Genomic DNA, 25,000 nt, shown 5'->3' on the forward strand with positions numbered 1-25,000 from the left:
CCGGCATGTGAAAGGTCTTGCGTTTCATTGAAATCCTAGTTGTCCAGGTGGAGAAATACATGTTCAGGCATCAAAATGACTTGGCAGTAGGCGTTGAAAGTCATGTTTCTGTGTTTGCAGATGACACTAAACTAGGTAAAGTTATACAGGGCGAGCAGGATATTACTGTGCTGCAGAGGGATCTAGATAGACTGGGGGACTGGGCACACAAATGGCAGATGAAATTCAATGTAGATAAATGTAAAGTTATGCACTTCGGGGTAGCAAATGCACAAGCAACCTACACCCTAAACGGTAGTGAATTAGGGGTAACGACTAATGAGAAGGATTTGGGAATTGTTATAGACAACAAACTAGGCAACAATGTGCAGTGTCAGTCTGCGGTTGCTAAGGCCAGTAAGGTATTGTCGTGTATAAAAAGGGGCATCAAGTCGCGGAATAAAGATATAATTTTGCCTCTGTATAAATCAATGGTAAGGCCGCACCTTGAATATGCTGTGCAATTTTGGGCACCTATTCTAAAGAAGGATATCATAGCACTAGAAAGGGTGCAGAGGCGGGCTACAAAATTAATAAAAGGAATGGAGCACTATTGTTATGAAGAAAGGTTAACTAATTTAAATCTGTTTAGTTTAGAAAAACGTCGCCTCAGAGGGGATATGATAGCGTTATATAAATATATTTGGGGCCAATACAAACCATTGTGTGGAAATCTAGTGGTCATGCGTTCAGACTGGAAGAAAGGAGATTTAGACTAAAGCAGAGGAAAGGGTTTTTTACAGTAAGGACAATAAGGATATGGAATTCTCTGCCTGCAGAGGTAGTTTTATCGGAGTCTGTGCAGACGTTTGAACTGCAACTGGATGGATACCTGGAAAAACATAATATTCAGGGATATAATCTGTAATTATGGGGAAACAGTTTATTGATCCAAGGAGAAATCTGACTGCCATTTTGGGGTCAAGAAGGAAATTTTTTCCCTGGTTAGTGCAAAATTGGAAAGAGCGAAACCGGGGTTTTTTTTCGCCTTCTTTTGGATCAACAGCAACAAATTAACAGATATAGTAAAGGCTGAACTTGATGGACGCATGTCTTTTTTCAGCCTATATAACTATGTATAACTATGTAAAAGCAATCAATGTACACTACCATTGAAAAGTTTTGGGTCACTTAGAAATGTCCTTGTTTTTGAAAGAAAAGCAAATTCTGTACATTAAAATAATATCAAATACCGTAGATCAGAAACACAGCATAGATGTTGTTAATGTTGACTATTACACTCTTATTTAAAAGCTACTTGTCAGACTTACAAGACATTAAGACTTACCACAATGAAAGGGAAAACCAAGGACAAAACAAAGAGCCCAACCCAGTTCATGACACCAATTAAGCAGTAGGCAGCTGGTCTGTACGAGTGTATAAACATCTCAGTGGGGAGGACGCAACTTACGCCACCTGTAGAGCAGAAAAATACTGTTACAGATACCTACGCTCACATAGCTAACATATCACAACTACGTTTCTTACAAAAGAGTTTTTATGAGGATTGGTGACTTCTACTTAATAAGCATTAGTATTTATACAAATATGTATTTAGAATTTCTATATAAAACTTTTTGTGTACTGACCTGGACCCAAGCCGTAGCTCAGCGTTAAGATGAATGTGAGTATGGAAGAGACATATGGGAACCAATAGAAGGAGTCCTGCAAGAAAAAAATAAATGTAAGCTCCCTTATACCAGTCTGATATCTCAATGCCCCTCTAGCTTCTGTAGCTATTATAGAATAAATATAAACTAAGCTGTATAACATTTTGAACTATCACTTAACTCCATAAAATCTTAATCACACCTCCTAGTGTCTAGAAAATACAATTACATGAAAATGTATTACTTGCGTTATATACATGAATTTAGTGTGAAACATGCCACCGTAATACGGATATCAAATTACTGTGTGGAATTACCTGCAGAGAGAGGGTAGTAGTGAGCAGTGCCAGACTCAATGCCAACATTACATAGTTGGTCCAGAGTAGGAGCTTCCTGCCGAGACGATCAATGATAGATCCCTGCACATAGAAGGTACCGGTATATAGTCCATGAGTGAGGATCACATGTGGGGTGAGATGTGTATGTGTAAATACATCCACACACAATAAAATACATACAGGTGTAACCCTTTTTTTACCTTGCTCTGCTGCCAGGCTGGTAGTTACATACTTCAGTGACGCTGGTGACAGGAAACCTGAGCCTCCGCAATTGCTGGGAGATTGGGACATCTTCTTTCTTTATACAGTGCCTCCACTCAGTGATTTGTACTATGTTGAGTAGGGGAACCCACCCACTGAGAAATGGCCCCTTTCACACAAGAAAATAACACACAACTGAAATGCAAATTATTTATAGAATATATTAAAATAAACAGGTATTATAATATAAGGACCCAGCTGCTGTGCCTATGCAGTTCAGTTCTAGCAGTGGGTGCACAGTCCTGAGAATATATATATAACACAGATAACTGCCAACAGCCGCTCCCCACCCCAAATGTAGGTGTTCTTCCCACCCAGATGTCCCTGTGTTGGTGCACTGTTGGGGCCCTTGATGCAGGTAGCGCTACCCGGGGAAACAAGGATATATTTATGTTGATAGATATATTTAAGTGAAGTACCTCTCCTTAATGTCTTCAGGCAGCTCTGGGATGCTGCCCCTTTAACCTCCTGGCTGAGAATAATAACTGTCTTCCCACACAGTCTGTCTGCAGCTCTGCTTTCACCTCACTGGTACAGGATGCAGGACTTGGACCCTCTGGGTACTTGCAGTCTGTCACACTCACTCAGGAACATACAGCACCATGCTGTATTCTCTGCACACTTCTACTTCAACTTCAGTGTACTGCTTGTCAGCAGTACACACACTAAAGGCAACAGGTTTACTTCAGGCCTGCTTACAGGGAGGGCAGTCTGTCTCTCTTCCTTCTTCACTCCCCTGCCTAGCTCTGCTCTTCCAGAAGTTTCTTTCTAGACCCTCTCCTCTGATAGGCTGAGAAACATTTCCCTAGCTTAGGAAAACTGACATATGTCCCATAGAGATACTGATTGGCTCAGAGGAGACAAGTAACCTGGTGCTGGAAGGAAAGGTCAGTATCCATGACAACCCAGCTGTAATGTTATTAGACAAAATAACTGCACTGGGTTACACCGGTCCACTTGCATATAGTTTGCATACAGTGACACTGAGTAACAAAGAAATCCTGTAAGCAATTTTCTGGAAAATGCCAATGATATGCTCTGAGGTCCTTTCTGACCCCTGACTCGTCTACTGTATTCCCAATGTATTCCACTGTACCATAGGCAAAAAGCCCTTTTACACAGTGACAGACAGATACTCACACAGAGTATTGAGGTTAGAATCTCGGTAAATCAAGTGCCCAGGGACATATTTGGGATCTGAGTGGCTGGAATTCCCGCCTTCTGGAAGACATCATACGCATAGAAATAGACCTGAAATTCGAAGAAAAGAAAGATGTTTAGTCCTTCATACAAATTTATGGAGTCTCACAATTGCTGTGGACCTGTCACCTCTTTCATCTGCTACATTCAGAAAAGCCCTCTAAATTAATGTTAACTGTGTTATGTTTCACCTTCATTGCTAACCTAAAAATATAATCCCAAATTAATTCAAAAGGCATACAATGTTTCTCTACCTTTATTTTGTAATGTCATATTTTAAACTTTGGGACATTATGTGAAGCATTCGCTATAGTGAAAGACAGTACAATATCTACCTTATCTTTATGGAGAGGAGCAGTTCATGGTGGTAAAAATGACAAAAGACAAAGATACAAAATATAAATCAATAAAAAATATTGGGGAGCACAACACAGAATAATTGCTCCATAAAATCAGTGGCATGTAATAATACATGATACATGTTTCTCCTCCAAGAGGTCACGCTGGGCATTTCTTGAATTTCACTAAGATTTAGGATTCCAATATAAAAAATTCAGGAGTGTATGTTACCGTATTGATGCCGATGAGCTGGCAGGCTCCGCATATCAAGACCAGTGAGATCATCTGCCAGCGAACTGAGCGATCCCTCAAGAGATCCTTCACACTTTTTATCTGCTCCCCTTCTATTGCCTTCTTCTCTGCCAACATCTCATCCATTTCTGAACCGTGGTCACCTGGGCCCCATAACATCTGCATAGCTGGAAGAAAAATATATAATGAAGTTCTATCTACATGCTTGTTTTGAAGAGATGCTAAAGGATGGCACAGAATGTGACTCTACAAGAAAGCATTTAATCAAGAGGTGAATTTAATATAATATCATCAGTACATTTTGATAAGCACAAAGGGGTTATGGTAGAAAAAGAACATATCCAAAGAACGGCACTCCTCAAGCCCTTTTTTGGGTTGGCTAATCCAGGGCTCGACAAATCCCAGGCGCCAGGTCGCCATGGCGACAGAGAATTTTGTCCTGGCGCCTAGGTTTTGTCAGCCTCTTACATCCAGAAAAAATTGTGGATGTAAGAGACTGAGTCACCACACGGGGGCGCTGCTGCTGCTGTCTGCCCAGGAGTCTGGGCAGACAGCACAGCCACTCAGAGCCCGCCCCCGAGCCTGAGATCACTCCGACGGAGTGATCCTGTAGGCTGAAACCGCGATTGCAGGAAAACCTGCCACAAGCAGCTTCAGGAAAGGGGGTTGACTGTTGATTGGGTCCTCACACAAGTGTAGGGACCTGACCCAACACCCCCCATCTGCCTGATCGCTCCATGAGAGCGACAGGGCAGCGCTTACCCCTTCAATGCCGCGATCGTGGCATTTAGGGGTTAATTCCCGTTTTGTAAGGGGCTCTGCTGCTGGTGGTCTGCCTGGAAGCCCAGGCTGACCAGCAACAGCAAAAACGAGCCCCCCCCACAAGCCCTTTGATGATTCCTGTAGGCATGGAAGCCTACAGCAGTCATCAGAGACCCCCCCCTGCAATGGCTGGTCTATAGACCAGCAATTGAGTCCCAGCTGCCAGAGGCAGCTTCAGGGACAGGGGAGAGGGTTCTTTGGTCTCCCCATGAGTGTGGAGACCAGCCCCAACACCCCCTTGCTGCCTGATCGCTCCCTGAGAGCGTCAGTGCAGCGTTAACCCCTTCAATGCCACAATTGTGTATGACACATTTGTGGCATTGCAGGGGTTAACATTTGTCCCCACAAGCTTGTGGGGACTAAATATCAGTCAATGCTGTGCTCCAATGGAACATCAGCATTGAAAGGGTTAAAAAAAAAAAACAAAAAAAAAACAGCACTGACCTGAAAGTCCAGGGTGCTTCCAGGTCAAATGCTGTGAGTTTAGTAAGTAGGCTGATAATGATCAAATCACTCCTGACCAACTGTTAGTTTAAAAAAATCCTGGCTCCTAACTTTTTTACCTGGCGCCTAGATTCACAACAAATTTGTCAAGCCCTGGGCTAATCCCACATTAAGTCTACAAGATGAAGGGACCTTGTACTATAACTGCCTTTGTGTGTAATTTACATGGTAACTTGGAAAAGTTACTCAAAAAAGATAAATCTCTTGCCTTTAAGACAGCCGTCTTTGTCACTCTTGTCAATAAGGAGGTACCGAGGAGATTCTGGAAAGAAGGGAAGTGTTGCTAACTGGATGAGTGCAGGGATGGCACTTGCAGACATTAGATAAGGCCACATTTCCTCTGCGCCCAGAAGCTCCCTAAAATAAAAACATATATGAAATCATACAAAGCACAAATAGAGAGACACAAGCCAAATAATTTATTTGCTTTTATAGTATGTGTTACTATAATTTGAATAAAGTAACTGCTTTCTGAAGTTTGATCGAATAATGTAATACTTAATGTTTAAGAGCAGTTGCTCTTAAATGTAACACTTTGTAATTATGCTGAATGGTTAAAAAAACATGGCTGTACAACCATTCCATTATCATTATGGCAACCACAGACAGAATGGTCAACAACAGGCTATTTTGTCCCAGTTTATTGTCTATGAGCTGTTGTGACACAACCGGTTAAACTGTTGGTACCATGTGCAGCTACACTTTAGCATAGATTATAATAGGTTATTCTTAAATCCTTTTGTTTTCTTTGTATTATAAATCTCTCTTTTTCTTGCTTGTTAATTTGGAGGTGGAATGGGTCTTAGTTTAGCTCAAATATTACATTCATAGTTAAAACATAATTCAGCTGAAGTGTGACAAAGAAAGAGACGGCAATGAGGAGTGACATCCAGTAAGGGTAATATTTGGAAAATCTCCAGGCCATCTAATGTTGAAAGTCATCTCTACCCTGCTATAATATTGTGAATTGTTCTGTATTGGTTCTTGGAATAATTGTGGATGAGGTGAGGAGAAGGGAGACAACTTCATGATAACAAAGGGATTACATTCAGGCACAGATCTATTTCCTTAGGTTAAAATCTTAAACTAAATATCTTGATATAAATTTTGTTGATTGACAAATAAAATGCACAAGCTAAAGGTTGAACAGTTAAGTCTATTTGCTAAAGAAAGTGTGTAGGAGAGATGACCATTTTTCATCATGAAGGTCCAGTCCCAGTGAAATTCTACTATAGGAAGAGATTCACTGGCCCTATATAATGGATACTTAAATCAATGAGATTTCTTCTAATCCATTTCACTGAGTAATATAGAGGGCCAGATCAGCCCTCCTTGCTGAACAAACTCACTTTTGATAATGAAAAGTGAAATGAAGCAGTTGACTCCACAATACTCCTGGCAACTCTACTCAAATGAGTTTAGTTGCTTTTTAAATAGTACATTTTATATCAGGCCATCTGGAATCCAATTAGTGTATTCATTGACAAGATAAAAAAAAAAATGATTGCACAATCATTTAATTTTGACACAATGTGAATTTGTAGTGTTACAGCAATAGTGCAAGACATGGATTCTCCATACAGTCCCACAATCAGGCTCCATATGCAAAATGCAATTGGTAATTTATGTACATCACAGAGTTAAGAATGGACGTGTTTAAAGGCGATATATTTTAATCATTCGTTGTTTATAAAAGGCGATAACAGTAATACATCACATAAAAGGAAAACAGGACACTTTATTTGTAATCACCACATAGCATTTGCCCCTTGTGGGTACACAGTTTCTCATACAAATCCTCTACTCGGACTTAACAATGTAAAACTTGAACTAATAATAAATAGCCAATGAATGTTCAACTAAAGAATATATTGTCAGAACTTTTTAATGGGTTTTAATAAAAAAAATAAGCTGCACCAGATTGCATATCATTATCTAACTGAAAGCAGTGAGCAACTCCTTTAATGACTATGACTTGTTTTGAGACATTTTGGTAGTTTAAAATGTTTGCCCGTACAATGTACACACCTTGCAGACCACCCTTACATGTACGGTTAATTGCCACACTGCCAGATATCCATGAATCTTTAAAGGTTCAGTTATATAGTAACAAACATGTGTCTAGCCAACTTCCCCAAAACAGTCAGTGATAACCTAATATTGTCAGGCTTGCCAAATACGAGATTGCAAAAGAATATTCACAAGCAGGAGTTGTATAGTTGGTTATACCTGGATTCTACATTTATGGAAAATGCATTCAAATCCACATAGCATGTGACAGCAGAAAACAATACAACAGACAGGGCTATTACTAATTAACGGCTATTAGAAAAAAAAGATTTACTGATATAACCTAAACATTGTACAGTTTGGTGCCATCACCATGGGACAATAAATATGTTATATAAATAACTGGATCATGCACAATGAAAGAAATGCCAGACAAGGTTTGCACTCTTTGGTTGAATGCTGCCTGTGTTGTATGTACAATAAAGACAGACAGATCAGGCGGAAACTTCTTTATTCCATGCTCTCTCTTTCTCTCTCTGCTGCCCACTGAACTAGTTACATAACAGGACTTAAGGTAGACCATATATTAGCATTTAAGGTAGAACTTTAGAGTTTGGAAATTAACAACATTAACAGTGTCACAAATCAACATAACATTACATCACATCTTCCCCCTCAAGCATTTACGCATTTAATGTGTAACAAAGTCCTCCCATATTTTAGGTTTCAATCTGCGACCGTAACTAGAGTAGGTGTCCCTTGATTCCATAGGAGTGTTCAGAGCATTCTCTCTTTCTGGAGCCGTAGAACATGCTAAACCCAGGGAGTCAGTAGTTTTATATGGTTCAGTGTTGTCCTCAGAATACGAGTCAAGCTTGTCTGTTAAGGCGGGTGTGCTGGAAGCTGCAGCATCATTTGAGGTACATGTAGCAGAACTTGAAAAGTCAGGACGTAGATGACATCTGTTTCGTCTGAGTTCCTGACCCAGCCGATTCTCGATTACATATGACCTTGGGGTTTCCAATACTCGTACTATACGTGCAGGTTCCCAAGTTTTTCCATCTACTCTGTGTCTTACAGCTTGTCCTGTGGCAAGTGGTGTCAGAGATTTGGCTGATTGGTTATAATATTGCTTTTGTTTGGAAATGATTTTGTTTCGTTGCGCAGCTACACGCTCGTGTGCAAGGTTCTGTGGCTGAAGTTTCTTTGGAGAAATGGGCACTGTAGTTCTCAGTGCTCTGCCCATAAGTAACTGTGTAGGAGAACATAAGCCCTCCAGAGGTGTTGCACGATAGTTCAGAAGACCCAAATGAACATCCTGCCCAGACGATTGTGCTTTCCTTAGAATGGATTTGGCAATGCCTACATATTTTTCAGCTAGTCCGTTAGCCTGTGGTAGATGTGGACTAACGGGACTGTGCTTGATGCCCCATTCGTGGAGAAAAGATTGAAATTCAGCGCTGGAGAATTGTGGACCATTGTCAGAGACAAGTTCTTCACATACACCATGCCTGGCTAGTACTGATTTGAAAGCCGAAATTACAGTGGAGGACTTCAGATCCTTCAGTTGTACTATTTCAAAGTATTTACTGTAATAGTCAACAATAATCAGGTAGTCATTTCCTTCAGTATGAAAAATATCAGTAGCCAGTCGTTGCCAAGCACGAGAAGGGATACTCCAGGGGATGAGAGGTTCTTTTGTGTTTCGTCGTTGAAATTCGTTGCAGGTTTCACAAATCTTCACAAACCTCTCAATGTCAGAGTCTATGTTAGGCCAATAAACCAATTCCCGTGCCCGTCGTTTGCACAGAGCCATGCCTAAGTGTCCTTGGTGAATTTGTTCCAAAACCACTTTCCGTTGACTTCTAGGAATGAGTATACGTTCACCCATGAAGATAATGCCCTCGTTATTTGACAATTCATGTCTCACAGGCCAGAATTCCTGTAATTCTGGTGGTATTTTTTTGCGCTTCTCCGGCCAACCATTGCATATGACCCGGCAAAGTTTTTCTAGTTGCTTGTCCAGTAACGTTTCCTTTTGAATACTTTCCAATCTGACGTCTGAGACGGGTACATTGACTAAGACTGTGTGCACTTGTTCCTCCAGATCAGGTTCATCCCGTGCGTCATGTCCTGCTGGAAACACTCTGGATAGCGTGTCTGCCATTGGGATTTCTTTCCCTGGTCTGTATTTGACAGTAAGGTCATATGGTTGCAGCTTCATTACCATTCTCTGTAGGTGTGGAGGGACTAAGTTTAGTGGTTTCAGCATTATGTGTTCTAAAGGCTTGTGGTCCGTTTCCACTAATACTGGACGCCCATAGATATATTGATGAAATTTTTCACATCCGTTGACAATGGCTAGCATTTCTTTTTCAATTTGGGCATAGTTGGATTGAGCTGCCGTAAGTGCCCTCGAGGCATAGGCCACTGGGTGACCTCTTTGTGTCAGTACTGCACCCAACCCAAATTGTGATGCGTCTACTTGAAGAACAGTATCACAGTTTACATCAAAATATTTCAAGATGGGTCCGGGCTGTTTGCTTATGGTGGCCTTTATTTTCTGAAACGTTGTTTGCATATTAGCATCCCAAGACCCAAGATTTTTCTTCAGTAGAGTTCGTAGAGGCGCTGTTTGTTGGGCTAAACCCTGCGAAAACTTTGACAGATAATTGAAAATGCCCAGTGCTGTTTCTAGTTCTTTTCTGGAAGTTGGTGCTTGCATTTTAATGATTGCTTGTATCTTGTTGGGATCAGGTTTTAAACCATCTTTACTGATGATATGCCCAAAGTAGCTTACCTCCTCAACACCAATCTGCAGTTTGTTCGGGTTGAGCTTCATATTCTTCTCACGACATCTCTTAAGCAAGGCAATCAGGTTCTTGTCATGTTCCGCATGGTCTTTGCCATAGACCAATAAATCATCAATTATGACTTCCACACCCTGCAGGCCTGAAATTAGCTCGTGTGATTTTTTCTGGAACATTTCTTGAGCAGATGCTACACCAAAAGGTACTCTTGTAAATCTCCATCGTCCAACCGGGGAGTTAAACGTGGTGAGGCGACTGCTGTTCTCATCTAGACGTAGTTGCCAGTACCCAGACTGTGCATCTAGTACACTGAACACTGATGCCCCAACAAGTTTGTGTGCTATGTCCTCTAGAGTGGGTAGTCTGTAATGTTCTCTCATTATTACCTTGTTCAAATCATGTGGGTCAATGCATATTCGGATTGCTCCTGTGTTTTTCTTTTCCACCACCACCATAGAGCTGACCCATTCAGAAGGTTCTGTGACCTTTTTGATCACTCCCAATTTTTCCATCCTTGAGAGTTCTTGTTCTACTTGGCTTTGAAGAGCTAAAGGTATTTTCCTTGGTGCATGTATAACAGGGTGTGCCCCTTCTTTGATCCGGATTTTGCATATCCCTGGAAGACATCCGAGTCCTCTGAATACATCACTGAAATCGTGTTTAATGCCGTGAGCTGTAAGTATGTTTTCACCGTTGTTAACAGTCATTATAATTTTGATAAGTCCAATCTCTTGGCTCGTCCGCAGACCCAGCACAGCAGGAGCCAATAACATCCAGGACCTCTCCTCCATAACCTCTTAGCTTTGGTAGCCTTTGCGTTTCGAATTGTAATTCCTTACTGAGGAATTTGCGATATATGTGCCCTGGCACGCAATTTACCTGAGCTCCTGTGTCAATCTTAAACTTGACAGGGATCTTAGCATCCCCTAGATGTAAGGTGACCACTGCTTCATCTGCAGAGTGTTGTGTGTTTTGCACCGATGCAAGGTATATCTGTGAGCCGTCTGTGTCATCATCTGAATGGTTGTCCAAATCATCTATATTATACACTGGTCGTGTCTGTGGCTTCCTATAGCTCATTCCATTATGACACATTTTGGCAAAGTGCCCCTTTTTTCTGCATTTATTACATATTTGGCCTCTTGCAGGGCATAACATATCTTTGTAGTGTGTGTTTCCACAATATCCACAGGTTGTTTCTGTGTTCCTAGCTCTGTTTTCTCTTTTATTCCCTCTCCAGTCAGCTTTTTCTCTTATGTGACTTCTAGATTGCTTTTCAATTGCACTGACTTGTGGTTGTGGACCTCCCAGTACCTGCAAGTCTTTTCTTGACATCTCATATGCTCTTTCAATTCTGATAGCTTTTTGAAAGGTTAATTCTTCCTCTTGCAGTAACTTTTCCTGCACTTCTTTGAACTGACTGCCCATTAATATCCTGTCTTTTATCATATCACTGCTATCATGAAATGCACAGTCTTTTGCAAGCAATTATAACTGTGTGACCCACTCATCAACTGATTCACTGCCCCCTTGGTTCCTCTCATAGAACAGCTTTCTTTGCACTGTGGTGTTTTTTCGTGGATTACAATATTCATCAAACTTTGCAAAGAGTACCTCTGTCTTTTTCTTGTCCTCTGGAGCTATGTTTCCACTTGCACACCATGCTCTGCATACATCCCGGCCTGTTTGGCCCACACTGATGAGAAAGTATGCAGCCTTTTGTTGATCAGTCCATTGTGCTGCATCAGGGCCTGCATAAACCAGCTCTATCAGCTCCTTCCACTTTGCCCAGCTCTCTGATACATTTCCAGATTCTAAATCCAGGGGAGGAATGTTTCTTGTGCTGATTGCCATTATTCTTTAGATACACTTCTGGTACCATGTGTTGTATGTACAATAAAGACAGACAGATCAGGCAGAAACTTCTTTATTCCATGCTCTCCCTTTCTCTCTCTGCTGCCCACTGAACTAGTTACATAACAGGACTTAAGGTAGACCATATATTAGCATTTAAGGTAGAACTTTAGAGTTTGGAAATTAACAACATTAACAGTGTCACAAATCAACATAACATTACATCACACTGCCAGCCATTCCCTGATTATCACATGCTGGAGACTTCATATTTCAGGAGAGACAATACAAGATGACCACATACAGAGTTTCAAGTGCAATTAGATACTATGAATATATTCCTAATAACTTTTGGCTTAATGGATTGGAAGACAGGTAGTTGTAAATAAATTACTGTGAGAGGTACAGTCCTGGAGGCCTGAGGTGCACACTGGAAGTCATAACTAAAACTGGTTATTGGTACACAAGTCATTTTTAGTGCTCATAGCAGCAAAGGCAGGATAAATGGAGGTATCTTGTACCACACCCGTTAACTCCCAATTAAATATAACATTTTCAGAGGAAGATTTAGGGTGAGTTTATAGTGCCTTGAGAACAAGAGGCCAGCACCAAACCTGTGCGTTTTATACATCACTGACGGATGACACAGAATGCACTGACGTGCAAATGTATGCCCCCTGTTTTCATTAAGGTTGTCATAGCATTGTGGATTTGATCTCTTGAGGTCCATTCCAGGCAATTTTCCCTTCCTGTTTTTTGTCTCTGCTTTGTCTGAATTCCTCTGTGATCTCTAGAAGAGTTTTGCCTTTGGTCTCTGGCAAGAAGAATCCAACATACAGAGCAGTGGTGACACAAACGATGAGGAACGGGATGTAGCAGAAGTGACCAAGGCCTTGCTGAAATAGATAAAGACTTGGAATAGTCAATTCCTGGATTTGGGCTTTTAATAAACAAGCAAAGATAAGAAAGTAGTTTCAGGAACATTAGGAAATAGGAAAAGAGAAGAAGTGTAAAATTATTTTTACAGAATATTGTAAAATGATTTGCTGTATAAGGAAAACATAGATATTGCAATGTTGGCTCATAAAATTAGAGCTCTCTGATGTCTTGAACACCTGACTGCATCAGTCAATCAATACTAAACAAATGATACCTCCTTAAAGGTATCGCAACACCAATAACGTAAAAAGTATGCGGATAGAGGATCAGTGCAACAATTCAGCAAGCAAATTTACAAATGAGAAGAATAAAGTAGGCAGGTTTCACTCACCACAATAAAAGGGAAAACGAGTCCCATCACAAACAAATTGAGCCAAATAAGGGACCCACAGATCATGTAAGCAGCTGGACGTGCCATCTGGTCAAATATCTCGGCTGGCATGATGCCAGTAACCCCAGCTATGCAGTAAAAGGAGGACAAGATAACAGGTGACTGATGCAGGTATACACATTTCATCTGCGAAGGTATGTCAAAAATAAAACTGTCGCAGAGAAGGAATCAGACCATTTACCAATGCAACACATTAAAACAAGTCGCAACTACCTCATGCCAATTTAGGGCCAATCAACTATAAAGGAAGAATAATTATCAGGTATTCTTGCAAATTGGAGTGTCTTGTTATGGGCCATGGCAAGCACTGTAGGACCAAGAATTTCGTTCCAAACATCCATCAGGGTGAAGGCAAACTTTTTGTCCAGGATGTCTTGAGTGTCACGTAGGATAAATGTGTGCAAAACAATTTCATGCAACCACATGCAATAATTGCAGGGAACACTGAATCTGGGAAATAGAGATATGGACACTAGAAAATCTCGACACACGTACCTGGACTGATTCCAAAACTCAGAATGTAGGCAAATATGCAGACCATGCTGAGATATGGCATCCAATGGACCCGCTCCTGAAAAAACATTGAAGAAGGTCCCATGGAAAAATAAATATATTTCTTTGAGCATTACATACAGTGTTTTATATATAGTAGTGTAGTATAGCACTGGAGAAAAGTTGGTTTTATTTAATGTGTTCCTGGAAGCTGCTATTGTATGCACACAAGCAGCATCTAACAAATGCAAATTATGTATGGTCGTCATATGGAAGCCATATATTGCCAAAAAGGCCAACATTGCGGCCATATTTTCTTATAATAAGTGGCTTTGCGGCTGACATTATCGGAGGATGTCACCATCGCTCCTGGTCCGTGGTCTGGCTGTGAGTGTCAATACTAGAGCATTGTGAAGACAAAAGAAACAGCCTCCTGTGCACATGGAGGAAACCAGAAAGCAAGGACACCCATGGAAATGATAAGTAACAAACTGCTTCATCTAACACTAGCTAGTTCAGCACATAACACTAGGTACCCTACTGCAGGGGTGTAACTAGAAACCACAGGGCCCTGGTTTGAAAATTGCCCAGAGACCCCCCAACTTCAATAGCTAGTCTGTGCCATCATTGCCCCTAAACAACTTGTCTGGCTTCTGCTGACAGGGGGGAGTCCAGGCTGTCAAAAGCCTAATCTCCCATGTAGTGACAGGGAGATGTCCCTGCCGCTGCCTGAAAGGCTTTACTGAATGCATTTTTGGATGTAATGTCTAAGGTTAAAGGGGAACGTTTAGTCAAACTTTCAAAACTATTTTGCTATTTTCATTTTTAAAACAGTTCTAGTTTTTGCATAATGTTTTCAGGCCGCTTCATAATAACCATTTGTATGTTTAAACCGATATACTAGACAAATACTTGTCTTTATCATACTTGCTATGATAAACAACAGAACAGTTTTTGCAGCAGGATGCTGACTTATGAAAGTCTTTGGAGGAACAGACTTCACTGCAATTGACATAAACAATCATCTTGGAGTGAAACCCAACCAAAATATCACATGACTGACACCAATAGCCTCCAGGTCTGCAAATAAAGGAAGTTTATTGTAACAAAAAGAGATAAAAAGTTTTTATAAATGCTAATCTACATTACTGAATAAAAGTTTTTATAAATGCTAATCTACATTACTGAACATGGTTAAAATACCTGCTGAGACAAAGCAACCATGAAAACTACAGCCCAGACTGACATCATACTGTATCCTCCAATCACCAGCGCTCGGCGGCCAACACGGTCAATGAACAGAGTCTGGAATGAGATACAACCTAGAACACACATCACTTGAGCAATACCAACCCATGAATCAAATCACTATATGAAAAAAGTATTTCTACTTCTATTACAGAGACAATTGTATTGTGAGATCTCTTGGCCAAAACTGCTTCCACAGGTAGCTGAAGTAATCAGCTCACAGCTTCCAGTGCCAATCACAACATATGGGATTTTTTCATTGGGGATTCCAGCTTCCTGAAATATGTAGGATGCGTAGAAATACATCTAGGAGGGACAAAATAACATATGATAAAGAGAAGTGGCTAGAACAGAGCGAAGATGATTGTAGAGAGAAGCGATGGCACGAGAAGATTGGCACGGTAGATTGTCTCACCGAGTCATTCCCGCACAGTTGCATGGCACTGCTAAGCACCACAATAGCAAGTAGCTGCCACCTTAGTGATGGCTCTTGTATCAGTTCTAGGGGACTTTTGGGCTTCTGGCCTTCTGTGACAGCCTGTTCAGCCCACATCTCCTCCATCTCACTGCTTAGGTCACAGTGGCCACGCAGCTGTTGCAACGCTGTAAAACATTCTGAGTTACTAAATGGCTGCATTTAATTATTTAGGTGTCTTTAGCATTCAGTGCCAAATCAGTGCAATCATTTTACATTCTCGATAAATCTGGTGATCCCGATGGCTTTATTGGAGACTTTTACAAAAATTTGGTAGGCAATATTAGTAAGATATTAACTGATATGTTTAACGAAATTAGTACACAGGGGACAGCTCCGGAAGAACTGCTAAGAGCTAATATACTCCCAATACTAAAGAACGACAAAAATGCAGAGGATGTAAGAAGTTATAGGCCTATTTCATTGATTAATGTGGACATGAAGATTTACGCTGCTATTTGGGCAGAGAGACTAAAACCGGTGATATCAATTATAATTCATCCGGACCAGATAGGTTTTATCTCTGAAAGACAGGCATATAATAATATCAGACGTACTATTGATGCACTAGATTTTGCAAATGCAGAAAAAATACCATTATGTCTACTAGCACTCGATGCAGAGAAGGCCTTTGATCGGGTAAACTGGGACTTTATGTTCCAATCGTTATATGCATATGGATTTAAAGGCCAAGTTCTGTCAGCTATTCGGGCATTATATTCGAATCCGACGGCAAGAACAATTGGCCAAAATATTAAAGCAGATTGGTTCGATCTTAAAAACGGGACTAGACAAGGTTGTCCTTTATCACCTTTGCTCTATATAATGTCTATAGAGCCATTAGCCATAGCTATAAGGTATAACGAGAAGATTAAAGGTCTCCGCTTTTCACAGGAAGAACTAAAAATATGCCTGTATGCCGATGACGTCCTCATAACAGTAGAAGAGCCCGATAAATCAATTAGGAATTTAATGCTCACAATAAAAAAATATTCAGATGTCTCTAATTATAAAATAAACTGTTATGGTCTAGCTGCTTTTCTGCTGCATTGCTGGAGGCTATACAGCCTGGCTGGGTTGCCATGGCTACACTCCTGTCACTCCTGTGACTCAGCCCATTGTCCAGCCCACAGCCAGCCCCTTTAGGCTATTTAAGCAGCTAAACTTCACTTCCTCCTGGCCCTTGTGTTGTATCCGGCTGCAAGTGCTATTGCTGTGTTCCTGTGTTCCTGAATTCCTGTGTATGACCTGGCTTTCTCTGACGTCCATCCCGGTTCCTGATTCCTGGCTTGTTCCTGACTTCGCTGATCTTTGTATTCCTGACCCCGGCTTGTCTGAGTATCTGTTTTGGTTCCTGACCCCGGCTTGTCTTTTGGTATATGCTTTTGGATCACGATTTGGCTTTGTTCACTATTGTCATTACAATAAAGCTGATTGCATTTTACGTTTTGTGTCCGTCTGGTTCCTGGTCCCTAACATAAACATAGAAAAATCTGTAATTCTTCCACTAAATGTTAAAACATATGTTAAAAAAATAATTCAACAAGATTATAATTTTAGATGGAAAGAAACAGATTTAAATTATTTAGGATTAATCATCACAGTGAAAGTTGAGGATATGGTAGAAAATTTTTTTTATACTCTTTTATCTGAAACTAATCATTTATTAAAAGAATGGAGGAACATGCAACTATTATGGATAGGGAGAATAAATGTAATAAATGCATATATCCTTCCGAAATGGCTGTATTTCTTTAGACATGTACCCCTAAAAATCCCGAGACCATGGATACATATGGTACAATTTAGCTTCAATAAATTCATTAATAATGGAAAACGACTCAGATTAGGAATAAAGTACTTGACAAAAAAAATGAATAAGGGGGGTTTAAATTACCCTAGAGTGGAAAGTATATATGAGGCTTGTCTTTTATTCCATATATACAACATGCAACTCCAAAATAATGATCAACCTTGGGTTAAGTTAGAAAAATTTATGACAAATAATGACAATTTATCTCTATATATTTGGCAACTTGAAAGAACGATGAAACATGACCCTAAGGAATCAAAAAATCACATAGTTAAAGATATTTTGGGGGAATGGAAGCGAATTAAAAAAAAAAACTTAATCTCCGGGATACGATCCTAGATAATGCAGATCTTAATCTTATAGAGAATAATGTATCTAATATGAACCTTAAAAATTGGAGAGGTGCAGGAATTATAGTTATAGAAGATGTTATACATAAAGAAAAAATAAAATCTTTTAACCAACTAGTCTCAGAATATAATTTATCCAATTCAGAAGTATTTACGTACTTAAGAGTCAAATCGTTCCTAAATCAAGTACGATTTAAGGGCAATAGAGCTATTCAGGGGAAATTGGAAGGTATATTTAATATAGGCAGTATAAAAAAAGCTATGGCTAAAGCCCTTGAACTGATTAGAAACATAGACGAGAGTGACCCAAAACATTTTTTGGGTGGGATGGTCAAGAGATTTAAGATCAGAGATCCAACAACAAGAATGGTATACTGCAATAAAGTGCACGTATGATATTATACATTCTATAGCAATAAGGGAAAATTACTTTAAACTCATACACCAATGGTATTTAACACCTACAAAGTTGAAAATTATGTACACAAACGCATCGGATACCTGTTGGAGGTGTAATAAGGAGAAAGGGGATTATAAACACAGTTGGTGGTGCTGTAAAGAAATTAATTTCCTTTTGGAAGGTTGCATATGAATTATTTGAAAAAATAGATAATATAAGATTAAAAAAAAACATGAAGACTGCTTTGCTTCATATTCTCCCGGTAACTCTATCCTTGGAAAGAAAAATAATAATAAAAATACACAGGGCCGGCCCTATAATGGGGCAGACTGGGGCAATTGCCCCAGGCGGCACTTTAGAAGGGGCGGCACTTTGCCGCCCCAAGCGCTTTTTTTTTTTTGTTTGTTTTTTGAAGCGGAGGAGAGAGAGAGGGGCACCGAGTGGTTTTTGCGCCCCTCTCTCTCCTCTGTGGCAAGTCTCCCTGTTCTGTCCCGGTGCCGGCTTGTAATGCAGAGCGCCGGAAGTGACGTCAATTTCCGGCGCTCAGCATTACAAGCCGGCACCGTGGCAGAGCAGGGAGACTCGCCGCAGGACTGTTTAAAGGTAAGTACCGGGGGGGGCGTCGGCGAAGTTTAAAATGCCGCCCCCCGGCGTCGGCGGAGGGGGGGGGGCGGCGTTTTAAACTTCACCCCAGGCGGCGTTAAGTCTTTGGCCGGCCCTGAAAATACATGTGTTCTCGGCTACAAAAATTTTAATTGCACTATCATGGAAAGAAAGTAAACCTATAAGTAAGTTACAATTGGAAAAACAATTAATGTTTCAGCTCCAAATGGAGAAAGGTATGAGTTGGATAAGTATATCCCATAAAAGAAAATCAGATATATGTATGGACTGGATTAAAAAGCTACAAGTTTTATTTAAAATTTGAATTGGAGGTTTGCCCCTTACCCGGCTTCAATTTTAATTTTTTTTTTTGTTTCGCTATATGTTTAGGATTATGGTCCTGTTTTGATGTTTGTATGGTTTAATGTAAATTATGTCTTGTTATGCTACATGGAAAATTCAATAAATATGATTTAAAAAAAAAAATAAAGTCTCAAGAGAATCAGTGCAGTTCCCGGTTTGCCATATCACGGGCTTCTACCAGGCGTCCGCTGCACTTTTCAATGGTCTTCTTATGCTTTATAACATGAGACATTTTATATTTTTTTCTTTTATACATTTTTTATATTTTCCATTTCCTGTTGAAAAATAAATGTTATTTATATTTTTTTTAACTCTGTTTGTGACACAGATGAATGATATAGCAATCCGATAGAGAAAAGTTTTTTTCTTCATACCTACTCCTGGGGTGTATTGAAGGAAACTCCACCGTCAAGAAGATATCCACCTACCTTACTTTTGAAGTGCCTATTGTATCTTGGATTACACGTGCGTGCATCTGATGCATATTTAAGTAATCAAGATTTCATACAATCTTTCACTATTGTGTTGCTCTATATCTGTTTTTGCTCTTACCTTGCTATGAGCACATACTAGAGGTCTCAAGCGTCTCCTCTACATAAGGAATTGTCTGCTTTCTTTTGGATAAATGTGAGTGCATTTAATGCATAATTACCACTAATAAGGATTTCTGGAATACTACACTATATGTTTTTTCTTGTTTTTTTTCTCTCCTTTTATGAGCCGGGTTATCAAAATGGGATTGGCTTGCAGAAACATGTTCAATATTTTTATTTTGATCACAATAAGCGCATGAATCACTTTTTTTGTTATTTTGGTATATTTTTGAAGGTGTAAGGAGGGGTTACGTATGTTCACATTGCGGCTGGTGAACAGATTTAGTGCTGTGTTGTTTTCCTTCTTTTTTTTCTATAGAGGCTGTGCCTCCTTAGCACAGCTATCCATAGATCAGCTAAGGAGAGTAGAGATTTAGTCAAAAAGTTTGAACTTTTGTTAAATTGATTTAAAATGGCCATTCAAAATTATAAAATATAAATACTTATCTCCACATAAAGCTATAGCCATGCTCACAACAGTTTAAGAAAAGTTTTAACATTTACCTGGTCCAGCGCCAGAAAAATAAAGAGAAATGTGGAAGCCACGCTGCAGTACGGCATCCAGATGAATGCATCCTGTGGGGTGAAACAAAGCAATGCACCCTTTTTAATAGCTAGATGTAATAAGAATCTTTGTGACCTTAATCCACTCTGTAGTGGTGGAAATTTCTGACTTGGTATCAGAAGAGGCCTCTGGTGTTCTAAATATCAACCCGATGTCTGATTTCATATGGGAGTGCTACATGCTACAGTATCATGGTGCTGTCTAAACTATAGAAGAAATAAGCTCAAAAAAGTGGACATAACGCATCTACTGCATGTCAAATAAAGAGGTATGTCCCTTGAATATTAATTACTTATAGTAACGCATGTCTCCAGGAAATGTGGCTTAACAAATAAGGAACACAAAAGAAACCATAGATACCAGTATAAGCCTTGAAAGTGTTCCATGTGTTGGATATAATTGCTTTATAATATAAATGAGTTTAAAACTTGGTTTCATGTTAGCAGAAAGGACCTCACATGGGCGAAAGTTCTGGCACTCTAGTATTATAAGATTGGCAGGGAAATTCAGTATATATATATATATATATATATATATATATATATATATATATGTATATATATATATATATATATATATATATATATATATATGAGTTTAAGTGAGTGTGTATGCAAGAAATGAGGCACGTGACTTACTTGTAAGGAAAGAGTAACTGTAAGGATTCCCAATGTCAGAGTCATCAGGCTGTATCCTCCCAAAATCAGCACCCTCCTTCCAAAGCGATCAATAAGCAGGCTCTGTCAAGACAATAGGAACTGAATCAGATTTCCTTCTTTCTGGTTTATCAATGGGAATGTCTGTTGTATGCACATCTATATTTGTAGATATATTTGTGTTTCCCCTGTCAACAGCATCAACTGACCTAATTAGAACATCAACTAATTCATATTGAATGCATTCTGTTAAGTTAGAGGAGATCTTTTCACCTGATATTCTTTTTCAACTGGTGAGCAGATTAGTTGCTTGAGTTGACAGTTGAGATTTCTTACATTTTGGTTACGTTGACAAGTTGTTGAATTTAGGTCCATTTAGTTGGGTTGTCATGTAATATTCCAGCAGAAGCGCACGCTGCCAGGGCACACAAAAGGGTCCAGGAATTAAGTGAGAAGGTGTGTACCATATGTGTGTGTGACAGCATAGTTTTGGAATTTCTGGGCACTGTTCCACAGTCCTGCTACTGTGGGCATCATGAGACAGTTGATATTCTCTGATCTGCCCAAGGAGCTCAACTATGGCCACCTCATGACACTATAAAGCTGAGCACTGCAAGGTGGCTCTTTTTGTAAGGCCAGCGGATGGTGGCACCTTTGACTCCGCTCACAAACAAACCCAACCCAAACATATTTCAGTTGACTTCATATACATAAAATGAAGCTCATAGTAGCTCAAATAAAAGAGATAATAGAAGAATAAATACTTTTCTAGTCTATCATCTTTTTTAAATATAATACTTTATTTAATTACTATGATAATATTTGAATTCATTAGTTACCAAGTCATAATACTTAAATTATAATACCTCATACCTGAGTCCAACAATCTGCCCAAATAGTTTGCACAGAGTTACAAACAAGGGGCCAGTGGCATTGATGAATCCACGTAGTTTCCGGGGTGCGATATCTCCAGCAAACTGTGCATGGACATTAATTCCCAAACCTTAAAAAAACACACAGTACAGACAGTGGGTACATATTATACACAAGTACAAAGTAAGTTTTTCTTGAAAAGGTAGTTTATTATATGGGCAAGTGTAGTATACTTAGATTGCACAATATTTAAAGGTCCCATCAGCAGGACCAGTCTAGCTGTTGCTGTTATAATAAGACCATTTTTGAAACATTGCATCTCCTTTCATGATTAAACCCGATTTAGTCTTGTGGAGCTTTACTCATGAGTGGCATCCCTTATGGTGCCATGGCAAGAATATTTTGTATTCTTTTTCTGAGAGTCATAGCACTGGCATACACCCAGATTTCGTTATTGTGCAATCTATCCCTTTCAATGATATTACATAAAGACAAGATTGACCTGAATAAAAGCCACAAAGGAAGCGTCCAACCATGATCATTTCAATGCTGTTGACTGTACGGCTCAATCCCACAAGCAAAGCACTGGCCAGTGGCAGTAGGCAGTTATACAGCTGACACTTCTTCCTATAAAACACACATATCAGGTAAAAGCAGATGGCTGATGGTTACCATTATAGTTTAATTCCACATGTGTGTCTAAACAGAACATGCCAGTGAATTAAAGAGAAAACATCTTATATAAAGAATGATGTACCACAAACAGCTATCTACAGAGAAACCACTAAGTCTAAGTATTGCCTAGCCTTGCCGTCTAGCTTAACATTGAACCATACCCGTAAAGCAAAATTTGCTCCCCTTGGCTAGGCTATTGAAATATTTGGATGTACTGTATGCATGGATATATATACACCATACAAAATTTGTGCTAGTAAATAAATAATTCATAACAAGTAATACAATATATTCTAACATAGCTGCTACCAGGAATTACATTTTAGGGAGTCTAGAATGTACAGTCTCATGTACATCTTTATAAATGGATGATACTTTGTAGAACAGTGCTTCCCAAATGCCAGTCCACAGCTACCCCTAGAAGGTTTAGAGAAAATGGGTTCCACGTCATTCATACTCAGATGATTACCAGGTTATTTAGTGGTACTTACTGTTTGGGAAGCTTTGAGGAGTTTGAACTCTGAAAAGTAGTCTGTGTTGAATAGTTGAAAGAAAAAAAGACATACTCATACATAATTGAGTTCGTTATTACTCACTTCCCAAATTTCCCTATAAAGTATCCAGAAGCAGTAGATCCAATCAGTCCACCAATGCTGAAAACAGACACCACAAAGGACCAAATCAGGGTCAGTGTTTCCGGTGGGATTGGTGTTGTGTACCTTCTTATCCATGTCTGGTTGATGAAGGCTTTCATGAACTGGTGGTGGAGTACAGGGATGTGTTATATGTGATGCAACTTATAAAACTACTTTGATTTAACCAAGTTTTAGTTCAAGGCTGGTGTAAAGTCTTACTTGCATTTGGCAAATCAGCTGTATAGTATAAAAAACTTTCTCTATAGCAAAAAATCACATACTTGGATCCCAGTAGGTCTGCAAATATACATGAACAATCATATGGGTTTTGCTGTCATAATAGAACCTCTTTATCTTGGTTCTTTAATGTCGATTATTTCAACCTAATCCAGGACTTGCCAATTTAAAGGTTTCATAATGCAAACAGTAGGTTAAATGATGATTGTATATACAAAATAAAATGCATAGTTTAAAGAAAGAACAGCAATGCAAATGAATATTACGTAAAACTACATGCAAATATTAATTAACGTGAATTCACTGTTATTCGGTGTGTAGGGCCCTGGCCAGGAGCTGGGGGCTTACTTACCGGAGAAGGGGCATTCATTACGGAAATGTTGAAGCCGTACTGAAATGTGCCTCCAATGCCCAGCACAAGAATAAACAGGAAGAGCCCCCAGTACTGAACCTGATGATAGAACATTATATCACAACGTAAACCGATTTATTACAAGTATTCAGCAGAAAAGGTTGCACCTTATTAACAGTTATAAAAAACATACATTTTTGCCAAAGCAATAGATGTTACTTACAAGTACAATAAACCTTTTTATATGTTGCCATTGTTTGCGATTTATGGCAACATTTGGAAATACAGCCAATGATAATTTTATCCCAGATAAAGTCCAGTCCACTTGGCTTTCATTTAAATAAATACATATCTAACATTCTTTACATGTTGTCTAAAATAATGTTAATAAAGTTTCCATGGCACAAAGTATAGTGAGAAAACCTCACACTTATTCCCTTGAAGCATGGTATGCTCTTAAATTTATTGTTGTGAAAAAAAAGTTCAAAATTTTTTGGTTTGTAGCATTTCTACCAACATTTCAATAACAGTCTTTCTATATAAAAAGATAATTCATATTTGCGTAATATTTTTACAATATTCCATATTAACACATTTAAAGCCAATAATCTTTCTTTTTTCTTATGTTATGTCCATGTATTCTAAATGACAAGAAAAAAAATCAGGAAAACATTGTACTTACCAGCTCATTTGATAAGTTCGCCATTGATAATGAAGATTATAATGTTCTGTAATACTATTTCTTTATAAGGCCTACAAAATAAGTAGGATGCTTTCTTTTGTGCAGAACTTTAGTACCTTTAGTACTGAGGATAGTGTAAGGCAAAGATTTATGTAGTAAGTAGTATTAATTACTGACATGATGACTAGGGGAGAAGAGGCTGGAAACATAGGAAAATATTAACAGTCACAGAAAAGGAAGGGTTAGCCGATCAGTGGACCAAGAACAGCACAACGTAATAGAGGAGTAGGGTTATTCTTATTTACACATGGATCCCTCATCGAGGACCAGCCAGGGAATGAAAATATTTTACTGTGTCCATGCTATGACTCGGCTCATTGTATTCTTATTATATAACCATATTGTTATTATATTTACTAATCAGCAGTAATACAAAATACATATGGTAATATTGTTGTTACTTGTTTCTTCCTATATCATCTTTCCATTAAGTGTACCCAGGTAGGGCTGACTGACTGAGAGAGGATACTGATTTTGCATGTAATTTTACAGATGGAGATCTACATTATAGCTAATTGCAAGTAATATTCGTCTTTACACCTTGTACTGGACAGGTGGC

At 39.2% G+C, this 25,000-nt stretch overlaps 1 pseudogene; it reads right to left on the reverse strand.

Moving 5' to 3' along the window:
- Positions 1 to 826: 826 nt before the first annotated feature.
- LOC128470799 (solute carrier family 2, facilitated glucose transporter member 9-like) lies at positions 827 to 24,405 on the reverse strand (annotated as a pseudogene).
- Between the last annotated feature and the right edge of the window lie 595 nt (positions 24,406 to 25,000).

The sequence above is a fragment of the Spea bombifrons genome, chromosome 1, assembly GCF_027358695.1.
Source record: "Spea bombifrons isolate aSpeBom1 chromosome 1, aSpeBom1.2.pri, whole genome shotgun sequence".
Taxonomy (NCBI): domain Eukaryota; kingdom Metazoa; phylum Chordata; class Amphibia; order Anura; family Pelobatidae; genus Spea; species Spea bombifrons.